At 36.3% G+C, this 20864-nt stretch overlaps 1 pseudogene; it reads left to right on the top strand.

Moving 5' to 3' along the window:
- Window positions 1–20461, top strand: part of LOC138849864 (ubiquilin-1 pseudogene) — a 142851-nt pseudogene extending 122390 nt beyond the window's left edge.
- Window positions 20462–20864: the final 403 nt, after the last annotated feature.

Here is a 20864-nt window from a genome sequence, read left to right as displayed (position 1 = left end):
TTCATCCTGGAGAAATCTGAAGAAAATTTTAGATAAATACAATTTCCATGTAGTTAGCATTGCCTAATACATCTAATTGATAAGGAAGCTATCTCAATCTTAAAAAATACATGATTTGCTGAAACTTCTTAACAGTGCTCTAGCAATTCTTGTGAGCACAGACATTGTATTAAATTCACAGGTGAAGATATTGCCAAATTTTATTGTGAGGGACCTGGGAAAACTGAGGGAAAAGAAATGAAACAAGAAATGGAAAACAAGATTACAATGGGAAGACGAGAAAATACAATATGGCGCATAAAGTGACAAGACAATTTACACAAATTATATTTTTGTATAACTTTGCCAATAATTTCAGTCTGTATTTAACTAACCATCAAGCATAGCATTTAAGTAAGGTGGGCAAGAATTCCAAAGAACAAAACTAGTTGCCAAGATAATATCATTTCCACATAAAGTAAAAATAACATGTGAAATGGTTTAGATTAAATGAGAAATCATTCAACTTGTTATCAGATGAATGTCTTAAGAAAAAGATGAAGAATATTTTTCTTTGGGGCTTTTCCTTGGCCTGTATTTGACCTACTGCCTTCTTATTTTTAAATTCAAATGTCACACTTTTTTCACTCTTAGAAATGACAGATTCATCTTTTAATGACTTAATCCGTGGGTTAGTAATTCTTCATAGGAGCATAAGTCCATGACGATAGAATAAATCAAAAAAAGCGACTTGTAATAAAATGATTGGTATTAGAAAAGTTATTCAGGAAAGAGTGAGTATATCTACAGGAAAAATAATTCTGCACCATGTCATGCAGTGAAGTGAAGTAACAGCATTATAACTGTGATTAAGCTCCTTCAGATAACAGTTACTTGATTGTAAACTGACTTGAATATTAAATTATCATTAGAAAGGCACTTTAGATTAAAATATATAAGGACAGGTTTGGGATAGAATGGTTGTGAATTTTTAAGTATCAAGCTTAAGTACAAAATTATTATGTATTGTATGAACATTTTCAATAATCATAACAAAATAACAGATGATTTGGGCAACAGACAGACACTTTATTTCACAGCCATGGACCATGGGCATCCACATAGGAAATCAGAGGACACCGATTGGGTGAAAAACCTAAATTACTTGTTTCAATTATGGATATATGTACCTTTTATATATGTCCAAAATTGATAAAAAATATTGTAGTGAAGCAATTAAAATTGATTCATAAAACCAAATTTTTGGACACAGGTTACTAGATATTTAGCAATTTCTACTAAGAAAGAAGTATTAATTTTATTTACACACCATAAAGTCCTTTGCATACAGAATGTATTATATGACCAGTTTGTTTATGTAGAATAACTATCATGAAAGTATACATTAGATATGAATCATATTTTACATAAAATATAATTATACAAGTATTAAAGTAGTGGTTTATAACGAGCCTGATTATTTCCTAAAATAGTGTGTATATATATATATATACACACATATATTTATATACACACATAAAAAGTAATATGGATGCTATGGGAGTTTTTTGCCTGTATTAACTTGTTCTGTTGTTGTCTCAGTAAATAGAAGATTTATTCAGCTTATAACTTTTGAAAATCATATTAAATCAACAAATTGAAATGGAATACAATTGTCTTATTAAATATTTTAAATTATTATACTAAATAAAACACAAGTATCATATCAGAATTTTTCAAAAAATGTTCTTTTAGATGTCCAATTGGTTCCAATAATCAAATATTTCTTTAAACAATATTTTTATGATATCATCACCTCTCAAAAAATTTTGAAAACAATTTTTTCTTATGAATTTGTATGTGACTCATCTTTTGAGCAATACTTGATTAGCAGGTACTTAGACTGGAAGAAGAAACATTGAATAGTGGCCTAACATTGAACTGGATCAAAATTCCAATCTCAATGCCATTACAAGTGATATCAGATATTTTTCCAGTACTAAAATTTTGTAATTTTACAAAATGAGAATATAATAGTAATGAAGCAAAATGACAAATAAGACACTCAGAAAAATATAGAAGTAATAGAATATCATAGGCGAAAATGCTCTCAAATATAGATAATATTTCATATCTGCTATAGGAAATCAGAAATACTTGTGAAATAGCTGTTGTAACCTCTAACTTTACTCTCTGACCAAAAACTCCGTCAAAGAATCAACAGTAATATTTTAATATTTCCAATGATGCATAAAACAGAAGATCAGAAAAAATGTGTATAAAAATAATTTGGGTAAGGATTTTATTTTTAAATGCCATTTCCCCTGAATATGTGTTAGAATGCCATCATTCAGCTAGGCCCCTTCCTTCTCCCTCCCATACTCACCCACACATTCAAGCACACGCTCACACACGCACACACACAGCCATTGCTAAAATTACCTGCATTCCTCCTAGTGACAGCTTATTCTCAATTGAATTTATTTCCATTATGACATGTGCCAATCAGCTCTCATATTCAAACGAAAAAGTGACAGCTTATTCCCCTTGTGAAAATTCAGGTATAGATATGATTTGATTCTTAATATAAGCTATGATGATAATCTACAATAATGGAAATCCATGCAGTTCATAAAGATTATGTAAGTAACAATAGCAAGCAACTTCACAAAGTAAACCATATAGATAAATAGATACATACACACATACATAGAGTTTATTTTTAATTTAAATATATATATATATATACACACACAAAAGTTACTTCAAAAAGTTCATGGAAATTGAAATAAAATATAAGTCCATTTTAATGCAAAATATTTTCAAATCCTTGCACAGATTTTTCATTATACATTTTCCATGAACTTTTAGAAAACTTCTCAATGGCATGAATTTCACGATTTTAGTATCTGCTATTGAAAAGCTTATTACAAAATCCTTTCTGTGGTTAAAATACTGGAAGAGAGATTTAAATTGATAGTTTCTAAAATACATTTTATCCTAATCTGTGTAAAATAAAAATTAAGATAATTCACTGAAAAAAGTTACTGAAAAAATGTTTCTGACAAGAATGGTTATATATAGCAACAAATGGAAAACCTCAGAGCTACTGAACTATAGGGAGGGCAGAAATACAGGAAATGAAGTCATTCATGTTTCTGTCTTTATGGAACATGATTTCATATTGAAGACCTAATCAAGAGGTTATAAATTGTGCTAATCTGGAGCAGAATTATATGGTCTCCATTGCCATAGTGGAGGTGCAAAGGGTCAAGAAAGGTAAAAGGAAGTATATACCAATATTTTTAATTAATTGATTTATGTCAGAAGTAGAGCCACAGACTGAGAGAACCAGAGGAGAGAGAAGGGTCTTCTATCCTCTGGTTCACTCCCCAAATGATTACAACAGCCAGAGCTGGGCCAATCCAAAGCCAGGAACCAGGAGCTTTTTCCAAGTCTCCCACATGGGAGCAGGGACCCTGACACTTCGGCCACCTTCTACTGCTTTCCCAGGCCTTTCGCAAGGAGCTGGATCTGCAGTGGGGCAGCTGGGGACTTGAACCAGCACCCATATGTGATGCTGCCTCCACAGGTGGAGGCTGAATCCATTGCACCATGGTGCAGGCCCCAGAACAATTTTCATTTGAAAAGAATTCTGATGCATTTAAAGTGGAGACACACAGACCCATGCTTAGGGAAAGTAAAAAAGAAATCATTGTTCAGGTAGTTTTTAAATCTAATAGGAGACTGAAAATCTGTAGAGATATGAGTGATACACACTGCTACTAATATTGAATTTTGAACAACAGAGAAATTTTCGCAAATGATAAAATCATTTTAGGATAAAGAAATATCTATATGCATAAACAGAAAACATATCAGATGGGATAACAGAGAGGAGAAAACTTAGAATGAATCCAAACATACACCACTGTTTTGTCACCCTTTTAATTGACTTTTTTACTATTTAGCATGTAGGAAAATTGGAAACCTAGTGCTAAGGTGTCTTTGGGTGGAGGGCATTGACACCTACTACTTTACACATCACTTTCAATGAGTTTTAGAGTAAAATATATAGTGTTTCTTTTCTAAGTGATTTGACCGTTCTTATCAACTTTTTCTATTGTCTCAGGAAAAACAATATGAGGCTGCCATAGCTGGAGTCTGGTTTAGAGCTATCAGCTCCAGAGCTTCATTTTGTTGACTGTCCTGGCACTTAGCTAAAATGTAGCATGCTCCTGTTGAACATAAAATGTTTCACAAGATGTCAACATCGTTTAAGGCCACTCACTATTCTAGCTACTTCTTGAACATTGTTTGTTGAGTTCCAATCTTTCTTCTCCTCCTCCTCCTCCTCCTCCTCCTCCTCCTCCTCCTCCTCCTCCTTCTTCTTCTTCTTCTTCTTCTTCTTCTTCTTCTTTGACAGGCAGAGTTAGAGAGAGAGACAGAGAGAAAGGTCTTCCTTTTTTCCGTTGATTGACCCCCCAATGTCTCCCACGGCCAGCGTGCTACGCCGATCCAAAGCCAGGAGCCAGGTGCTTCCTCCTGGTCTCCCATGTGGGTGCAGGGCCCAAGCACTTGGGCCATCCTCCACTGCCTTCCCAGGCCACAACAGAGAGCTGGACTGAAAGAGGAGCAACCGGGACAGAATCCGGCTTCTTTCTGAATAAAAATTATGTAGATTCCTATTATGTGCTTACTACTACTTCGTGAACAAATCCAATTTTTGGAAGAGTTACACAGAGAGGAAGAGAAACACAGATAGAGTCATTTGCTGATTCACTCTCCAGTTGATTGCAAGACCAGGACTGGACCAAACCAAAACTACAAGCCACGAATTCCATCGTGTCTCCAACATGTAGGGATCCAGACACTTGAAACATCTTCTACTACTATGTCTGGCCATTAGCAGGGAGCTGGATCAGAATTAGAGCATCTTGGACATAAACTCATGTAGACAAGGAATTCTGTCTTCACAGGCAGTGGCTTTACATACTACATCACAACACCAGCCCAATACAAGTATTATTATTTTTTTAAACAGAGAAACATGTATGACAGGTTTGAGACTTCTCTGCTTATTTAAAAATTTTAATGCTATAAATTTCCCTAAAAGCACTGCTTTGTCTGATCCTAACATTTTAATCTATTCTTTTTATTTTATTTCAAATAATTTTCTCTTAGGAGCCGGCGCCGTGGCTCACTAGGCTAATCCTCCGCCTTGCGGCGCCGGCACACCAGGTTCTAGTCCTGGTCGGGGCGCCGGATTCTGTCCCGGTTGCCCCTCTTCCAGGCCAGCTCTCTGCTGTGGCCAGGGAGTGCAGTGGAGGATGGCCCAAGTGCTTGGGCCCTGCACCCCATGGGAGACCAGGATAAACACCTGGCTCCTGCCATCGGATCAGCGTGGTGCACCGGCCGCAGCAGCCAGCCATGGCAGCCACTGGGGGGTGAACCAACGGCAAAGGAAGACCTTTCTCTCTGTCTCTCTCTCTCACTATCCACTCTGCCTGTCAATAAAAATAAATAAATAAAATAAAATAAAAATTTCTCTTACAACTTCATATTTCCCTCATGAATTCCTGACCTGTACTTGAAAAATTTCAACTATCTAGATTATCTGATTTGAATGTTTCATGTTAACAGCTGTTATGTATTTAACCCTTATATTCCTTTTCCCAGCTTTTTCTGTTTTTTTGGGGAAAATGTGTATTTTTTCAGGTAGCATTAAAACATATGCGCTTTGTTGGGCATTCAACATAGTGGTTAGGATGCCAGGCTAAGGCATTCATATCCCGCATCAAAGTACCTGAATTCAAGTCCTAGCTCCACCTGGTGATTCCAGCTTCCCATCAGTACAGACCCTTGGGAGGAGCAGGAGATGACTCATATGACTGTCCCTGTGCCAACCTCCTGGGAGTCCTGGCTTGAGATCCTTGCTTCCAGGTGTGGCCTGGTTCAGCCGTTCTTCTAGTAGGTTATATATTAACTTTAATGATGATGCTTATTTTAGTTATGGTGGAAAACTTGTTAAGCATTTTCTTCAGTGTCTTTTTTTTCTTTGCTTTGCTTAAGAATGCTTTTCCAGGGCTGGTGCTGTGGCATAGAATGCTGAGCTGCCACCTGCAGTGTTGGTATCCAGATGGGTGCTGGTTCCTGTCCATGCAGCTCCACTTCCGATCCAGCTCCCACCCCTCATCCCCCACCCCCGTGCACGTGTGAAGGCAGTGGAAGATGGCTCAAGTGCTTGGGCCACTGCACCTACCTCAGAGACCCTGTTGAGGCTCCTGGCTCCTGGCTACTCTCTGGCCAAACTTGAATGTTGAGGTAATTTTAGGGGGTGAAACAGGGGATGGAAAAAAATCTCTCTCCTCTCTTCCTCTGCCTTTCCCTCTCTGTAACTCTGCTTTTCAAATAAATAAATAAGTCTTTAAAAAGTGGTGTGCCGTCTTAAAGTTTTAAATATATTCTCCTTTATTTGTTTCAGAGACTAAAAAGCTCACCAGATATTTAAAAATTTTGTAACTGTTTTCATCCTTCAGAATATTTTCCATAATGCATATGAATTGTTTGTGGATTCTTTCCAATTGATCTACTAATTTGTTATTGATTGCTGACTGTCATCTTTCTATTTTATTTCTAGTTATGATGTATTTGGATTTTTGATATGATAATATATTTCTGGTTTTGCTTTTTCAACTGTATCTTGGTTATTCTTGCACATTGAATTTGTTGGGTGAAGTTGAGATTTAACTTCACAAATTTTACAATTATAATACTGGGATTTTTATAAAATTAAATTACATCAGTTGATGTGTTTGGAAAGTCTGACATCATTATACTCTTAACTCTTCCTATCTGCATCAATTTAGATCTCCATTTATTCTTATTTCCTTCCATATCTTTATGTTATTTTTCAGAATTTTTTTCTGAAATGTTTGATTATATGTTCTTTTGGCTATTTCTAAATACTTTATAGCATAAATTAGCAATTATTACTGACTTTTTTATTAGTATACTTTTTAATGTGAATGACTAAACTAGACTAAGCAGTGAAGTTTGATAATTTAAATCATAAATCATAAATATACAGTTATACTGAACCTAAACTTTGCCACTTACTGGTGTGTGACCACAGATAAAGTAATTATAAATGTGTGCATCTTAAATTTTGTCATCTTAGAGTGTATATAATGAAAGCATTTTTTAAAGATTTATTTATTTATTTGAAAATCATGGTTACACAAAGAGAGAATGAGAGGTAGAGAGAGAGAGAGAGGTCTTTCATCCGCTTGTTTACTCCTCAGCTGGCCTCAGAGACGTACCAATCCAAAGCCAGGAGCCAGAAGCTACTTCCGGGTCACCCACGTGTGTGCAGGGGCCCAAGGACTAGGGCCATCTTCCACTGCTTTCCCTGCCCACAACACAAAGCTGGATCCGAAGTGGAGAGCTGGGACTCGAACGGGTGTCCATATGGGAAGCTGGCACTGCAGGCCGTGGCTTTACCTGCTATGCCACAGTGCTAGCCCCCATGAAGCATTTATTTTTAAAAGTGGCATAGCGAGTAAAGCCGCCACCTGCCATGCCGGCAGCCCATGTGGTCACTGGTTCTAGTACTGGCTTCCAATCCAGCTCTCTGCTATGGCCTGGGAAAGCAGTAGAAGATGGATCCCTGCACCTGCATCGGAGACCCAGAAGAAGCTTCTGGCTCCTGGCTTCAGATGGGCTCAAATCCTGCTACTATGGCCATTTGGACAGTGAACCAGCGGATGGGAGACCTCTCTCTCTCTCTCTCTCTCTGTTCCTTTCAAATAAATAAAATAAATAAAGCTTTAAAAAAGTTGTCATAAAACTAAATAAGAAAATACATGTAAAGAACTCTAATAGAAAGTTGATATTGAGTTGAGCTCTGGGATCCTGTTTCTTAATAAACTATTCTTAATAGCCATTACCTGTGACCCTTGATAATTACATTTGTTAAATTCTTCTCCATTTCAGAAGGTTTGGACTTTCTTAGTTTATCATATATTTCAAATCAAACTGTATATTCCTTCTAAAAGCATGATGGGCTTAATTTTCTGAAATTTGTTTTGTGGGATTATCCAGGTTTTTTGTTTGTTTGTTTGTTTTTTCATTTTTTTTTTTTTTTTCAGACAGAGTGGACAGTGAGAGAGAGAGAGAGAAAGAGAGAGAGAGAGAGAAAGGTCTTCCTTTTGCCGTTGGTTCACCCTTCAATGGCCGCCGCAGCCGGCACACTGCGGCCAGCGCACCATGCTGATCTGAAGCCAGGAGCCAGGTGCTTCTCCTGGTCTCCCATGCGGGTGCAGGGCCCAAGGACTTGGGTCATCCTCCACTGCACTCCCAGGCCACAGCAGAGAGCTGGACTGGAAGAGGGGCAACCGGGACAGAATCCAGCGCCCCGACCGGGACTAGAACCCAGTGTGCCGGCGCCACAGGTGGAGGATTAGCCTATTGAGCTGCAGCGCCAGCCCAGTTAATTTTGTTATGTCTTTCTACTTTTGTCTAAAGGCAGATTATTTGTCATTGTACATAACATGTTTTTAAATGTTAAACTCTATCTGTATTTCTGAATAAATTCAGTGTGTCAAGTTTATGTTTTTATTTAATGTACTTTTTTTAACTTTTATTTAATAAATATAAATTTCCAAAGTACAGCTTATGGATAACAATGGCTTTTTCCTCCCATAACCTCCTATCTACCCGCAATCATCCCATCTCCTGCTCCCTCTCCCACCCCATTCACATCAAGATTCATTTTCAATTACCTTTATATATAGAAAATCAATTTAGTATATACTAAGTACAGATTTCAACAGTTTGCACCCACACAGAAACACAAAATATAAAGTACTGTTGGAGTACTAGTTATACCGTTAATTCAAAATGTACTATTTTTATATTCCTCTGCCTCATTGTTTACATACACAATTGATTTAATGCTTGCTATTCTTTGTCTTTGTTATGAGAGCTTAGCTTTATAGAATGAATTCAATGCAAAAGATCAGTCAATTTAAAGTAGTCTTGATTTTCATTGAACATAATTTAAAATCACTCCATAATAACAGCATTTAGAGCTACATCATTTTAATAGTTGTATAGTGTTTTCATGTGAATGTAAAATTATTGACTCAGTCTGCTATTTGATGATTTATTTAAAAAGGTGTTTACTGCATAACTACCACATATTTAACAGTATTCGTCTTTCCTACTGTGCAACAGTCTGCCCAACAAATACCTGACCTTATTGAGTTGATATATTTTGGACTGAGCAAATAATAGCAAAATAAATGAATAAATATTGAACTGCAGCTATTTCTAGTATGAAACTTAATTTTAAAGAGCAAGGTGATGCAATACAATGTGACAAAATGTGGTGTATTATAAAGAATGATAACAGAGAAGTGAAATTTACAGGGAAAATTGAGTAAAAATTAAGTGATGGTCAACAATGCATACTCCAAAATTCCCCTGATATCCATTCCCTAATACATTTTGGTTGATTTCATGGCATACCATTAGCATTTTCTTTAATAAATATTTAATTAAGATTTATTTACATTTCACAAAGTATCTTAACTTTTCTTTTGCTATACAGGTGAGCTTCTTATAATTTTTCTTTAGAATTACTTGCTCATATTAGTAGGTAAATTCTGTAAAAATTCTGTCAGAAATCTGAGATGAAATGGCTAGTTCTTTCTACTGTGTTTAAAGTATATTTATTTTGTCAGTATTTTCTAAGACAGTACTGAGTATGGAATCACATATAACATTGACGCCCAAAGTAATTTTAAAATATTTTTATATTTTATATTTTTATATTGATTGTTGCCATTGTTAATAGTAGCTGTTGTAGTAGAATTAATGGTACTAGTAGTAGTAGTTTATTTTGCTAGATCAAAGTCTTGGATTAATCTGTTCCTTATTGTTTAGTACATTATTTTTATTCCTCTTCCTTTATTTAACATATATAGTGATTTTGGATGTTATTATTATACTTTTTATTACAATTAATTTATCTTACTCAATGGATGAATCCTCACTGAGTTCTTTGAATTTGACTGTTTTTTAATCTGTTTTAAAAAAACCTCATATGAATTTTTGAATATTATTTTTTGAATATTATTTCTTGTTTTCATATCTCATTTTAAAATTTCTTATTTCACAATATTATTTTCAGCAATGTCTATTATTTTCGTTAATAGTTCACATTTGCATTGACAAAATCTCGATATCCATGATATCTTTTGGAATTTCTTTATTTATAAATTCTATGCCTAAATGCCTCTTTGTATGAATTTTAATGTATCAACTATATATTTCTGCTCTCTTTGCTGTTATCTGTGTAACTTTTATTGCAAGTTATTTCTGTTAATTAACAAATCATTGTTGTCTTGTAGATTTCCCTCAATACCTGGTGATAGAGTCACAGAACTAGAAGTAGAGATACATACCTTATACATAACTAAGCACATGCAAAGTGTGTGTATTTATGTGTGTTTTGTGTCACACACTTCAGTAAGTATGCTTGGATAACTTTCATATAAATATTGGATTGGACAGGACTTGCTTCATAAGCTAGCACTGTTGTTTCTATGAACAGACTTAGACAACTGAAGGCGTCATTTTTTCCAGGCAGAGTGTTTCTCTAACAGGTAGTATTAACACAAATGCCACAGTTTCTCCTCTTCCACTGGAATTAACTTGTTGTCCCTAACGTGAAGAGAAGACATCATGCTTGCTGCTGCTGGCTAAGCAAATTTGCAGATGAAGGCTCTGGCTCAAGCTCCTAGGGCCATAGCAACTCTTGACACACTCTTTCCTTTATGAGCACTTTCACCATGGATGGGCCACTCTTAGGATTCCCCCGCTTCCCAAGCAGCCCTTTCTGCACACGTGGTGTCGTCCATGATTCCTCATCTCTCTAACATGCCTGCTGCCAGTTTGCCAAAGTCCCTTCATAGTTTCTGTTAAATGATAGACTACTTTTATTTTCCAAATTTTGTAACATATTTCTTTAGTTGATTTAGTCACTTCAATCATGTTTCATATTTTTCCTAGAAAAAGAAACTACAACATATATTTGGATCTCAGTTTTCTTCTGAAATAATCTCATATGGTTTTTAAAAAAAGATTCATTTTTTTGTCTGAAAGTCAGCATGACACAGAGTGGGAAGAGAGAGAGATCTCATTTAAGCTAGTTCACTTCCTAGATTACTTCAATGACCAAGGCTGGGCCAGGCTAAAGCTGGGAGGCAGGAGCTTCATCTGGGTGTTCCACAGAGGTGACAATGACCAAGCACTGGGGCCATCTTCTGCTCCATTGAAAGTGGAGCAGCTAGGACACAAATCAATGTCCATACTAGATACGGGAGTCACAGAGAATGTCTACCAGTTATCTCACAATGCAGTCCCCTCAAATGGACTTTATGATACCTCAGGGTTCATTGGATACATTGTTTTATGGAAATATTTAAATTTATTAATGTTAAATCATAAAATTCTAGAATTTTTCCTTAAATTTCTTTAAAGTAAAAAGCTAAATATAATATATCTTCCGTTATGGACCTAATATGATGGGGCTTTAGAATGCATCAGATTATTAGTTACATCAATTAGTTAATTTCATGTGACATTGATACTAAATTCTTTGTTGTTATTTTGCAGCTCATCATTTTGTTTTTGATTATATTCAACTCAACAAATACTCATGGAGTGTCTATTACATGCTGTCTTAGTCTGGTTTTATGAGTTCTTGCATTTTCTAGAGAGGTTTCTGTATTAGTAAATTTCATCTAACTATACAAGGATTATAAACACACAATTGGACTTCTATACCATTAGTGCTACACCAGAATGTGTTAATATCATTGGAAGATACCATTATACACCAGAGGTAGACAAACATTTTTTGTATCAACTATTAATATTTTAGGTCTTATGTGCTGCAAGATCTTCCTTGCAACAATTTAACTCTGTTGTTTTACTGTGAACAATGCAAGGGCTAATATATAAATGAGTAAATTATTTAATTAAATAGCGTTTGTGAAAATAAATAGTGAGTGGGTAGAACTTTGCCTATAGTTCAGTTCGCTGAATGCTAATACATAATAAAAGCTTAAGAGTTTTCAAGCTACTGTTTTTAAAATTTAACTTGTAAAAACAAAAGCATTTTTTGTCTCTTTTCAATTTAGAATATTGTTACAAATTTTTCAAGAGAATCTAAAAGTGACAGGATATCTTTGATCATCATCAGTTTAACAAAAAGATTTTCATACTAAAAAAGCACTGTTTGTTGACAAATACAACACCAGGGTAGAAACTAATTCAGGATATTTTAAGAGCATATGTGTTACTTGTTTCCTCTTATTGCTTCAAAATTTCCTTAGATGGATAAAGAAGCTTCAATCTCAAAATCCTGAACAAGTTGAAAAGTGATTCATAACTACATACTGAGCTATAAATATGAAAATAAAATCTGTGGTATGTAAAGTAACTGGTTATGTAAAATATCTCAATATAACCTGTTTAAATTAGAGGAACGAAAATGAATACTTATTATTCATATGCAAACTACACTTAGAATTCTTCCTAAATGCTTGAGAGAAGGCTCATGATAAAACAATTAAATTATATTAATGCATGAGACACCAGATAAGATTGAAAAATCAATAAATATTATTTTTTAGAAAGCACAGTGAGTACATTAACAAAAACATTAGTGGAGCCAACTACAGAAGTTCTTAAAATTTAGGTAGATTTAATTTTATAGCTTTTAGGATAATTATGCTCAAGAGATACAGCATAATTATCCTAAAAGCTATAAAATTACTTCTACCTAATAATAATCCCAGAATGATACACATGCTGTTTTTAATAGAGTCAATACTTGCACTTTCTTTGCTTTACACATTATTTCTGCATGCTGAGCATTGTCAATTGATTTCTGTGCAGGTAAGCTCACTGGTCTTTCATCACTGGACTTGTGCTCATATAGCCATTATTATCTCTGTTCTCTGGTCATCAGTCTTGCAAAGGAAGGTGCAAGCTTCATTTCCCCCTCCAGAAGCATTTTTCATCCTCCTGTGCCATGCTTGTGCAGGGGACTCTGATCTCCATGCGCTACATCATCGCATTCTTGTGGGGAGCTTTCAGTTAGGTTTAGCTAATGGAAAGGACCTGCAGGAGGATGGAGACTTCGATTTAAGACAGGTCAGAAGTATTTGCACACCCCTTTGGTCTTTCAGCAGTGTTTTTATTTTAGTACTTGTCAGTCTTCAGGACGATATCTCACTGGGCAGGTCTTGTCTGCATGCATCCACCTGTGTCTGCGTTCCACTGCTTTCTCTCTGCATTTCCAGTGTTAGCAGTCACAAAACTTGCTGATCTTGCTAACCTCCAGTTCCCTCACCTTTCTGCTGGCCCCACGCCTTTAAGTCTTTTCTTTAAAACAACTTCATATAAGATAGCAGTGAATTTTCTTACTTTCTTGAATATGTTTTTAAAATAATGCATTAATATCCAAATGGATTTTATTAATAATTTGAATTGTTTCTGCTATTTTTAAGCCTTCTAGCTCTTATGCTGAATCTCCGGGAAAACTGCATAAGTTTTTTGATATAATGGTTTCTTAAACTCACTGCTAGGAGCTAGTAATAAAGATGTAAACATAAATACTGTAAGTCCTTTAGAAAATGAGAAGTCTAAAGGTCTACATGGTTTAGATAATGACATGATGATGATGATAATTTCCATATACAATCTCTTCAAAATATTTTTGACTGGTTACTCACTAGTGTTTTAACATTCAGCCTACTGCACTCCACAAAATTTATGATTTGGTCTGTTATTCAACACTGGAATCTTCTGCAGTTGTATGTGAAGAAAAATGTCAGCTTCTGATGAAATTGGGTCCCGAAGGGGGGAAAATAAGTAAGAAAAATATTAGTTTGTAAAAAAATCGCTTAAGAACTAATCTATGAAACAATTTACACAAGAAAAATATTTTAAGATATTTCCTAATAGATTGTAGGCTTCCCCACAATTCCTCAACTGGAGATCCACTTTTTGTATGTAATCAGCAACTATGACATTATCACCAAGCAATAAATACTATCTCCAGAATTCACAGCATTCAACATGTTAACATTGATCAACATATCAATAAAATTATAAAACTAGGAAAATCTCTCTTTCCTTAGTATGCAATGTTTTTGAGTTCACTTTTATAAGCATCGTTTAATTTTTTTAAAGACTTTTTTATTTGAAAGACAGAGTTATAGAGAGAGGTAGAGACAGAGAGAGAGGTCTTTCATCCCTTGGTTCACTCCCCAGATGGCCACAACGGCCAGAACTGTGCCGATTCGAAGACAGGAGCCAGGAGCTTCTTCCAGGTCTCCCACATGGTGCAGAGGCCCAAGGACTTGGGCCATCTTCTACTGGAAACCCAGGCCATAGCAAAGAGCTGGTCAGAAGAGGAGCAACTGGGACTAGAACTGGCACTCATATGGAATGCCGGTGCTTTGGGCCAGGGCTTTAACCTGCTGCACCACTGTGCGGACCCCCAACATCATTTAAATTTAAATTCTAGTCAGTTTTGGCTGGTAGCTCAGGAGGTAATAAAAGCTCTCTTTAGCTTTTTAAAAATTATTTTTTTATTCTATTTGAAAGAGAAAGCAGTGGACAGAGAGACACACAGTGCTCCATTCCTTGGTTCATTATCCAAATCTTGCAATGGCTGAGTCTAGGACAAAGCAAGACTCAGGAATTCAATTCAAGCCTTCAGGGTGGGAGAGATCCAACCAGATGGACCATAACCTGCTGTCTACCATGGAGTACATTAGCAGGAACCTAGAATCGGAAAGTGGAGCCAGATCTTAACCCAGGCAGTTTCCTGTGGGATGTGGGCACCCCAATGGGTGACTTAACCACTAGGCCAAATGCCTACCCCAGGATTTTTCATTAAGAAACACCATTGCTTTTATTATAAATCACAGCTGTCATAGTAAAATTTCATGAAACTATTTCTTCTAGGATTGAAAATTGCAATAGGCAACTCTGTGAGTTAGGTGAATTTAGAAAATAATTTCTTCATTGAATAACTTGCTTTTGACAACTTGGAGACAAACTAACATTAATATATATTTTCATAATTCTTTTGTCACTTTCTATTTTTATTAAGGTCTACTTCAAGTGCAGCATGCATTCCTACTCCACTGGTAAACATATTTTAGAAGTAGCTTTAATATCTTTGCAGTATTTTCCTTATCTACGTGTGTTCCTGCCATTCACCATGAGGACAGCCTGCCCTGTGTAACACTTTCTCTGAGAATAAAAACCACAAAACAAAACACGGCACTTTTCTGAAGCACATCTGCTTCCTTATGCACAGCCACACTCCATATTAACTCTTGGATTTGTGTACTAGAAAAAAATAAGCGCTAGCTGTTGTTCGCCATTGTAATACTGAGATTATTACACAGAATAGGCACAGCCATATCTGAATAATATAAACCTATTAGCAGAGAAAAAAATCAAGAAATTTTATGAATATAGAATGGCAAATATTTGAATTAATTTATACCAAAAAAACGTTAATTTCTAACATCTCCCCTACCACTTCATTGAGAGGAAAAAAGGAAGGGGGAGAGGATGGGGAAGAGGAGGGCAGGGGAGAAGAGAGGACAGCAGAGACAAATCAGGTCGCTGCTGTCTTGGATGAAATGTCCCTTGTGGTGGTAAAGAAATCTCTGTTGCTTACATTACAGTTCGTTGAAAGGGTTTCAAACACTGCTGCTGTGTCCAAGATTGGTTTAGTGGAGTAGCACTTTCAAAATGTGTTTCATTTGGCTTGGTGTTTTTCTGCAACACTCTCTGTCATTCTTGAGTAAAGATTTGGATCTGTGTTGGAATTTCAGCAGTAGCTACTATGCTACACGAAGATCATCCTTAATTAGGCCTTCCCAGTTTGCTTCCTTTCCAAAAATAATAAGGAACAGAGAAGCAAGACAGTATCTGCAAAGGGAACTGGTGATAGTATTTGGTTTTGGGGTATCAGAACCAATTGGAGTGAGGAAGGTACCCAGGAAGGGTGTGAGGTGGCAGCAGGTTGTGAAAAGTGCTGGGGCCTAGCCAGATAAAAATTATCACGAATAAAAGCTATCTATACATCTGAATAGATTTTTGTTGTTGTTGTTTACAGGCAGAGTGGACAGTGAGAGAGAGAGACAGAGAGAAAGGTCTTCCTTTTGCCGTTGGTTCACCCCGCAATGGCCACTGCAGCCAGCGCACCGCGCTGATCCGAAGCCAGGAGCCAGGTGCTTCTCCTAGTCTCCCATGCAGGTGCAGGGCCCAAGGACTTGGGCCATCCTCCACTGCACTCCCTGGCCACAGCAAAGAGCTGGACTGGAAGAGGAACAACCGGGACACAATCTGGCGCCCCAACCAGGACTAGATCCCGGTGTGCTGGGACCGCAGGTGGAGGATTAGCCTATTGAGCCCTGGCACCAGCTGAATAGATCTTTTAAACCCTCTGTAGAGGAACAGGATAATGTGATTAGACCAATATGAAACTTTATTTTTTGGTATGCCATAAGCAAGTTGTTGTAATTGTTGTTTTTTCTTAAATAAAATCTGCCATAGTTTATGGGTTTTGGGTATTTGGCAAGAGCAATCTTATTTTTAAAGAGATCACCAACTGAAATGTGATATGCAATTGATTCATGTAATCACAGTATGACTACAAAAATTTCCAAAACTTGGCATGCATAAAGACTCCATAATGATAAAACAAAATAATTTGCTCTATTTTTATATTAAAAATAATATAAAAATAAGCTTGATAAGAGAGGTAGGATAATTATACCAAGCAGTTAATAAGCAGTACAGAAAAATTGAGATTTAAAATAAAAACAAAAGGAGGTACTTATTTTATAATCAAATTCTAGAAAATAGTTTATAAGCTTTCATTTTAATTCTGCAGTAACGAATCCAATACTTCCTTGAAGATGATTATACTCTGAGACAGTCATCAGCATATGCAGCTCAAAATATCACTTCATTATATCACAACCTGTTGACCCTGGAAACAGTAATGCTTGTTGGGAAAGAGCAGTCGGGTCAGAAGCAGTGCTTCATCTCCCCTTCCCCCAGGGTTTCATTGCCAGCAAGCAGTGCCGATCAGGGGGAATATGCTCATCCACAGGTCCCTCTCTCTCACTGTCTCGAGCAAATACAGTTGTGATCTCTGCCGTAGGAAAGATCAGACAGTCCCCACGCAGACCTTGGAGCACTAGAATTCCAGGACTCTACTTGCCCTTGCTTTTTCCTGATGGCTGCCGGAAAAGGGCAACAAACTATGTCTGAAGAGTGATTAACCCCCATTAGAGACAAAATCAAAGATTTAGATTATTTTGTTGGCAAGCTTGCTACTTCCTTTAATCTCACCTACTAATAATACAAGATAAGCTGAAAGCAAAGGTGTCTTTCACACTGTAACTAAATACTTGTTATTATTGCCTTTAGAATTATTTACAGACTGTTTTTAAATTCACTTTTGCTTCTTCAGTTTCTAATTTGACCTGACAGCCCAGTTAGGTTTTGATTATTTTCCACATTTGAAATTTTTTATTTATTTAAAAAGATAGCTGTTTTCTTACCTGTGATTGTATCTTCCCTCTATCAATTTGAAATAGAGTAATTTTACTCAAATGACTGACATTTATTTCCCCCTTACAAGTATCAGTAACATTTTTGTAACCAAATTCTTACCCTTTTATTTCTCTTTCTGCCTATAACTGGCATAACTCCTTTTGAAACTGAGGAATAATAATTACCACTAAATTTATTGAGTGTTCTTTATATTCAAGACATTGTGCTAACATTCTACATCCAGGACCTCATTAAATCTTCACAACACTCCATGTGGTAGGAATCATTAATAATGTCATTATTCAGTCCGAAAACTGGGAGTCTTCGAAGTTGCTGTCTTGCCCAAGAGCCCGTATAATTGGCAGCACCAGAACAGGGACACAGGCTGTCGGATTTTAGAGCGTGAGCTTGGCACCATGTCACAAGAATTTGTTAATAATTTTCTTCTGCTTTCTCACTTTTATCAGAAACTTGAATTTACTTGCCCTGTGATTACAATCTTATTGTAAACTGCTCGGGCATATCCAAGCACTTTTTTTTTTCAGGATTACTACTGAAAAAAGCAAGGTTCCAAAAAATAACTACCTGTAACAATTAAGGTTCTCCAGAAAACAAGACAAATAGATACACATGTAAAAGTTATTTGTAGCTGTATCTATATGTGCAGATATCCGAATTTGTTTTAAATAATTGGATTCCATGGACATCGGGGCTTCCAAGTTCAGAACCTGTGGAGAAAACTGACAGGCTGAAAACTCAGACAGGTGTTTCTGCTGTTAGACTTGAGCCAGAAGTTCTTCTCTAGGAAACTCTGTTTTTGCTGCTAAGATCTTCAATTGATTAAATGAGTCCCAGTCATATCATTGGAGGTAATTTGCTTAAATAACCTAACTATAAACAGATCCCAATTACCTTTACATAAAAACCAATATTATTTCTAAAGCAAAAAAACTGGGTACTATAGCCAATCCAAATTCACATATAAAATTAATCATCACACTACTTATAGTAAGAACTCATCATTTGTTTTTTAAAAAATAATAACTCGAATTATTGTGGTAACTTACTAATCTACATGTGGGAAAAAGATAACTATAACACATTGTTGTTTTAGAAATTTGTAAATTTCCCAATTTAACTTTAAAATACCAGATCAGCTGCACATTCCTGATCAGAATTACAAAATGTTATTTTTATGAGTTTTCAAAAATTAAGTAAAACTGTTGGGTCATACTGATTCTGAAGATTTTTTCATCTCAAGAAATTTAATCATGACATTCTCTTTAGCCTTCAAACATGTTCTCTCTCTCTATCTCTTTGTCTCTCTCTCTCTCCCTCTCTCTCTCTCTCTCCAAAAACATACACATACACGTCACTTGCTTCCGCCATTACACTACCCCATGAGACAAAAGGTTTATAAAAACATTCTGAAATTAAATTATACTTAAACTCGAGCTACCAAATACTGTAATTTTATCTGACCAATATTTCCTTTATGCCATCATCATAGATAATGTAATTTTGCATGTTTCCATATCTGTTTATTTGGTTACTTTGATGAAGCAACTCATCAATTTATACATTTCTTAAAAGATAATTGAACACTTTATGTGTGAGGAATATCATGGTGGGGAAAAGAGAAATCGTTTTTTAGCACAGAGAATTTATTTACTTTGGGAGAAAGAGATTGAATAACCGTTTTCATAATATTATCTTTTTTTACATCAAAGCAAATTCATCGTGAAATTTTGTTGACAAACTCTTCTGAAAGTTTTTTCAGAACCTAAAAACTGCTGTCACCTGGTCCCAGCTAACATCATCACTGGCTATTACTGATTGTGGTAACAGCCCCCTAAATGTTCTTGCTTTTACTGTCTTACATGCTGTCTGGCTTTTTCTTGCTCCAAAAGAAACCTGAAACATTATTGTAAGCTATCACATGAAGAGATCAATATGACAGGGAACTGAACATAATTACCATCTTTTTCTTAAATGTTTCTTAAAATTAGAAGTATAGTAGGGAGTGGATGTGACATTGTAATGCAGTGGATTGTCACTTCTTTGAACACAAGCATCCCATATTTGAGTGCTAGTTCAAGTCTCCTCCACTCAGAGTTTCTGACCCAGCTTCCTGTTAATGCACCTGGGAGTCAGTACATGGTGCTACAAGTACTTGCATCCCTGAAACCCATGTTGTAGATTGAAATGGAGAGCGTTGCTACTGGCTTCAGCCCAACCCAACTTTGGCTTTTGTGAACACTTGGGGCTTTGGCATAGGCATGGAAGGCTAACACAGGCCAATGGGTTTTATTTCCCACTGTGAAAAGGAGCAGACCAAAAAGTTGTAGATGCCCGAAAAAACTGCACCCAGGAGCATCCCCATCAAATGCCAGTGGCCGCTAGAGCTGTGATGAGGTGGTGAGTGTCCCATGAAAAGTGGAAAACAGTCTTTATCAGACCTTTGCCCCAACTGAATGGGTATAAATGCACTTTCACCTGTGTGGACACTGGTACAAGACTGATTTGTGCCAGTGATTGGTCCTGCACATCTTGGAAGAATTGTGCTCCATGTGTGGAAGATGATAGGCAGGTAGTTGAGTATGGATCTACAGAACCTGAAGCTCTATGTGTAGAGGAAGCGGAAGCTCTGTGTGTGCGCTTGCTTGCCACCATTTTAATAAGTAGGTTTGAAGCTGTAGTCTGCTCCACAGTTGTCTTTGGCTTGTCCAAACCCAATCCTTATCTTCACGAAGCTGAGATTCAGCATTACATACCTTATTTGGAAAAGAAGATTCTTGCAGATGTAACTAAGTTATGAATCTGTACACGAGGTGATCAGCCTGGATTATGCAGATTTTACCTAAACCCAATGGCGAGTTTATTTATAAAAGTGAGGTAGAGGGAGATTAGATGAACAGAACAGGAAAGGACAATGTAAACACAGAAGCAGAGATGTGTTCAACATTATTGTAAACTCAATAAGTTTGGGGGCAATAAGCCAAAGAAAGAAGCAAATAACAGGATCTCCCTAAGAGACACCATGTGGAATCTTAGACCACATTTTAGACTTCTGGCCACCAAAACTGAAACAGTAAATTTCGCTTAAGTAATTCAATTTGTGGCCATTGAAACTAATGCAAGCATTCCATTAGTCAGGATTCTCCTAAGAAGCAGAACCAATAGGATAGAAAGACTAATGAAAAAAACATTTATTAGGGTAT

The sequence above is a fragment of the Oryctolagus cuniculus genome, chromosome 5 (assembly GCF_051225735.1).
Source record: "Oryctolagus cuniculus isolate XC-2025 breed Fujian yellow rabbit chromosome 5, ASM5122573v1, whole genome shotgun sequence".
NCBI classification, from domain to species: domain Eukaryota; kingdom Metazoa; phylum Chordata; class Mammalia; order Lagomorpha; family Leporidae; genus Oryctolagus; species Oryctolagus cuniculus.
Note: the sequence above shows the minus strand (reverse complement) of the source record. Positions and strands in the feature narration are given on the sequence as shown.